Genomic DNA, 6,050 nt, shown 5'->3' on the forward strand with positions numbered 1-6,050 from the left:
GGGAAATATCAGAATTCAGCTTGTTACGCCCTGTTGAGGTTCTGACTTGGGAATATCAGCTTGTCTCAAATTCTCTACAGGATATGTAAAAGGGACCCTCAGTTCCCAGACAATTGCTCAGGCTGACAATATGCCCAGTACAAGACCAGCTTTATTTTATCTGAAAGAAAACACGTCACANGGGAAATATCAGAATTCAGCTTGTTACGCCCTGTTGAGGTTCTGACTTGGGAATATCAGCTAGTCTCAAATTCTCTACAGGATATGTAAAAGGGACCCTCAGTTCCCAGACAATTGCTGAGGCTGACAATATGCCCAGTACAAGACCAGCTTTATTTTATCTGAAAGAAAACACGTCACGCAAAAGACTCACACCCAAACCCATGAACAGATACAATAACTCTCCTTCCCTCACTTGTAGGCTTGCATCTTCTCAAGGGAATTATACTTTCCTCTTGACTCGGTATTACTTTAAATAAACTCCCTGGAAAAGGGATGGTACCAGAGAGTTGATTACTTTTTCCCCAATGTGTTCACATAACTCTCAGGAGCAGAAAAGAACAAGAGTCAGGTTCATTCCTGTGCATCATGGGCTCTGTCTCTTGTTTCTCTTTAACTCGAAACTGCTGCTTGGTTCCAGTTTTCTCTTTGGTCTTGAAACTAGGCATTATCCAGTAATTACTATGAAATTTCCCTATGATACAAATCTTGGAGGCATAGCTAATGCACAAAAGAGCTCAACTTGGCTAATTACTTTCCATCTCTGAACCTCAGCTTCTCCACCTATAAAACAAGGTTGGACTAGATAAGTCCCTAAGGCCTTTCCCGTACTAACATCTATCACCCAGAGCTGAACAAAATATTCTCAGATATGATCAAGCCATTGGATGGTACTTCTTACATCAACATAATAAAAAGCAAGGGGGACATTGAGAGACCAAGGAATGGAATGGTTCTTTAGGCTCTCTTGATGTACCTGCTGAAGAACATCTCAAATAGACTGATTTCAAGCGTAGCATTGTAAAAAGACTGTAAGATTTGGGTTCTAGTGCTTGATCTATTATTAATTAGACATGTTAAGACAGAGAGATCTCAAGGCTAGGAACACTGGGCCAACTCTAATAATGTGAAATTTAATAGGGATAATTTTAAAGTGCTACACCTGTATTTCAAAAAATTGACTTCACAAGTGCAAGACAGGGATAAGAATGAATGACTCCATGACAATTTGTCTTAAAAAAAATCCAAAGGTTTTAGTGGATTTGCAGGTTTGATGCAAAACAAGGCTATGATCTGGCAACTGAAAAAGATAATGCAATCTTGCATTGCATCATAAGAGACATGACTTCTAGGATAAGGAGATCATTCCGTTGTACTCTGCCTAGTCAGGCTATACCCAGAGGACTGTGTTTGGCTCTGGATGCCACAGTTTAAGAAGGAAATTAATCAACTGGAGAGCATCCAAAGGAGGTTCAACCAAGATGGTGAAGGGCCTTGAGATCATGCCATTCAAAGATCAAATGAAGGGGACATTCACCCTGGTGAAAAGAAGATTCAGGAGGGACATGAGAGACGTGTCTGAGTATTTGAAGGGCTGTCCCATGAAAGAGGGATTAGATTTGTTCAGTGTGTTCCCAGAGGGAAGAACTAGCGGCAACAGGTGGAAATTATAAAGAGGTAAATGGGCTTCACGTGAGGAAAAATAATCATTCTTAATGATTAATGAAATACTAATTCTTAATAATCAGAACTATCCCGAAGTAGGACAGGCTGCCTCAGGAGGTGCCTCAGGAGACCCTCAATAGGGGCCTTTTAGCAAAGAATGGATAATGATTTATTTGTTGCTGTATTTTTCAGGTATGGATTGGACTCTTCCAACACTAAAATCTGGCGACTCGTCCTCTTCTCTCCAGGAGAGCACCTACTACGTGCCTGCTATCTGTGAATTCCTTCTCAGGGTCCACAGGACCAATATTTCAGTAGTGTCTGCCTTTAGTAGTTTCAATACTGGACCACAAACAAGAACTTCCAGGAAAAGTCCTTTTCTTTTCTGTTAACTACAAAACAAACTGATAACTTGTCTAAGAAAGATTCCTGACCCCTCCTTTCAGGTGCAGTATCAGCCTCTTGAGTGGCACTGAAAGACAATGAAAGACCAAAGGATGTCAGGATTCTTTAGGCTGCTGTGACTTACCTGCTACAGAATATGGAAATTGGGTTGACTTCCCTTTCTCTGAGCAGAACTTCCGGGAGCAGTACAAACATGGGGTTACAGAAAAAACAGTGGACTCAAAGACCTAGGTTCTAGTTCCTGCTCTATCATTAACTCGCCATGTGACCTTGGGCAGCTTACTTTCCCACGATGAGCCTCTTTCCTCATCTGAAATTTGAGAGTGTTATACCAGTAATGTCCAAGGACTTTTTCACTTATAACATTATATGATTCTGTGATCATAAATTTACAGCTAGAAGACACCTTAGAGGTCCAACCACTTCATTTTATAGATAAAGAAATTGAGGCCAAAGGGTGTTGGCCAAGGGCCCATGGGTAATAAGTTAACATCATACAGTTGGGATAATTGGGCACAGAGGCCAACTAGTCCAACCTCCGCCTTTTACAGATAAAGAAACTGAAACCCAAAGTCAAGTGAGGCCATAGTACCACAGTAATAAGTAACAGAGCCAGAATTTGAACCAAGTTCACCTGATTATAAATCTAGCATTCTTTCCACTTCACCGCACTGTTACCTTGATATAGTAAAGTAATATACTAAAGTCAGTATCAGTTGGTATCAGTCTGTGGGGCTCTCTAGTAGAGAGGTTTTCCCATATTTCTGGCTAAAGGCTCAAGGTAAATCTGTACTCTTCACTTCATAGGTCTCTGGCGCCAGGACTACATTTAGGAAGTTGTGCTATTTAAGATTTAAGTATTTTAAAAATATATTGCCTCTCACCAAAAGTGAACCAAGTCAACCTGAAGGAATTTCCCGGGATCGTGTTTGACATTTAGCAATCCATTCTCATCCATTATTAACGAATAGTAACTGCAACATTTTCTATGTACATTTTAAGTTGTCATCTTAGACATATCCTGTTTTAAAATATTTAAACTGATGTCACCTTGTTTTAAAATTAGCCGTTTCCCTAAGTGCGTGCTATCACTGACTGATTCTGTGGCCCCATGTCCCAAAGGGAATAAGACTGCATCATTTTCCTGTCTTCTCCAGAACATATTTTAATTTCTGACTAATCTTCATCAAGCAATGGCAGTGTCAGCAACCTTTTGTCCTATTCACCTTGAGGTTGGAATTGCAGAGTGAAATCTTAGAAACTCATTTGCAAACAGGTTTTTCCTGACTTAGCTTTTCCTTAGGATATCACATTACTCACTATGATTTGTTATAGGTGGCCTGCAAAGATCAAACAAAATAGGGTGAGGGATTAATGGCTTTAATAACCACATTGAGTTAATCTGACTGTTTTTTTCTTTTATCCAACATTGTATTGCTATTAGGCAAGTTTCATTTTCCAGCAGTTGGAGGGGTGCAGATTCATGACCCATCTCTCACCTTCCTCATGAGCTGAATGTGGCCTATAACCACAGAGATCTCTGCCCTTTCCCCAAAGGGACACAGCAAAAGATACATGATCTAGAGTAAGCCCCTCAGGGGTTCACCATATTGGTAATGGACTTAATGTGGACTCCTCATTGGCTTTAGTCCTAAAACTCCCAAACCTAAGAGATCTACCAGCCTAAGCTGCCCCCAGTAACATGGATTATAGGCATGTGTCACCATACCTGGCAAGGAGTTCACTTTTTAATGAGGAGACAACATGCAGAACACTGTATATACAAGATATATCCAGTGTTAATAGAATATAATTTCAGAGAGAAAAAACTACCAGAAGGATAGTGAAAGGAGCTAGAAATATCGATTATAGAGTGCAAATGTGAGTGACCCTTTAAGGAATGGCCTTGTGTTCAGGTTTAGGCTGAGGATATTCAAGCAACATTTGACATGTTGGTGTTCAGTGGTGATGCCATTTTACTTGGTGTTCAATGGCAATGCCATTTTACTACACCAAATAGAAGTGGATTCTTCTTAGCCAGAATTCACAAGGCCTGTTCTCTGCATTGAGAATGAGCTTGATATTCTTATCAAGACCAAATGCAAAAACTGTTCCTTCTCCATTTATCATGAAGTTATATTTGCACTTGTTTTCACCACAAAGCTTGAAAAATACACCCCCTTCTATGTCTCCTAGAAGACAGCTTGATGGGGTTCTGAGGTGGCTCTTTCTGTTGGCTCATGCACATACCCACACACATTTGACACATTTTGTACTAAAGTTTTATGTACTAGAAATGTTTTCTAATAGAACACCGAACTTTGATTCATAGAGCTGGAAAGGATGTTAGAAATCATCTAGTACTACCCCACCATTTTTCAGAGAAGAAAATTGAGGCTCAGAAACATAGAATTATTTGTACATGGTCATGTAGCAAGTGATACAGGACTAGAACCCAGGCTCCCTGACTCTCTAACTTTTTCTCTTTCTAGTTTATCACACTATTGAAATTGATGGCATGCTTGCACTACGGTCCTAGGTATCCAAGATGGTGGAACAATCTTAAGATCATAGATTTAAGGCTGAAAGGGGCCTTGGAGGTTATCTTGTCCAATTTGTGTATTTTACAGAGAAGGGAAGTCAAGTCACATGGATGTGTACATCATCTTCCTAAAATCACCAGAATCAACTCTTTCAGAGACCAACTTTAATGATTATGAAATAGAAGTAGTATTCTCCCTACCCCCCCAAATCAACATATAATAGTATATAATCATTTAGATTAACTTAGAAAGGATCTGAAGTTTGAATAACTCAACTATAATCAAAATAGCCATCAGAGCCAATGAACTTTCTCTCAGTTAAAGCCTGTGACTATTCCTTTGTCCCCAGCCACTACACTTGACCTTAGGATAACGTAGGCTTGAATCTCAGCTTGGACACTTACTAGCTATATGACCCTTGGGCAAGTGACTTAGGGCCTCAGTTTTCTCATTTCTCATAAAAGGGGAATAAAAATACTTGCATAACTTACTTCTTGGGGTTGTCATAAGGACAACCTCAAAGCACTCTATAAATGTAAATTATTATTATTACTTTATACTCGTAATAAAATACATGATGTCCAATGCTGAGAATATCTTGAGAAATTCAGTGGATGCCAGACATCCTCTTTCACAATACTGAAACTTGTGTGGGGGTGAAGTGTAAAAAATTTTGTACACATCCATCTGCTCAGAGGCTTCTCTGCAGTGGAGAAGAGAGAGCATGTGTGGTAACCGTATCCCTTTAGAGTACTCTTGAGGGATTACACAACACATTTACACAGTGAGACAGCCAAACCTACATTCATGCACCTGGAAGGGTCAGGGGAGCAGTCAAACTATGGCTCTTGCCAAGCCAAAAAGTAACTGAGACATGGCTGCAGATATGAGGCCTGCAACTCCAGAGAACCAACATTAGATGCATTCTTTGAATTCAGGAAAGGAGGGAATCAGAGAAGCTAGATTTGAGGAATTAGGAATCCCTGCTCTCGCAGCAGTTCTTGAGTACTTTCTCAGTTTGTCCTTTCTCTTCCTCATTGCTGTCATTATTGCTAAATATTTAAGTTTTAAGACTCCAGTGACACTGCAGCCATGTGGGTGCTGTGGGATGGGTTCATGGATCCTCAAACATAGCATATCTCAAAAACAAGTTCAAGAAACAAGGCCAGGTCCAGAAGCGTGCTATGTTAGAAAGAGTTCTAGATTTGGAGTCAGAAGAACGGTCTCTACCCTTACTATGCGACCTTGGGCAAGTCACTTAACCACTCAGTGCCTCATGTGCAAAATGAAGAATTTGGATTAGATCACGTCTTTGGTCCCTTTCAGATCTAAATCTAGCTAGGTCAGCGGCACAGTGGCTAGAGCACTGGGCCTGGAATCAGAAAGACCTGAGTTCAAATCTGGCCCTAGAGACTCAGTAGGTCTGTGACACTGGGC

The sequence above is a fragment of the Vombatus ursinus genome, unplaced genomic scaffold (assembly GCF_900497805.2).
Source record: "Vombatus ursinus unplaced genomic scaffold, bare-nosed wombat genome assembly UNPS02014833.1, whole genome shotgun sequence".
NCBI classification, from domain to species: domain Eukaryota; kingdom Metazoa; phylum Chordata; class Mammalia; order Diprotodontia; family Vombatidae; genus Vombatus; species Vombatus ursinus.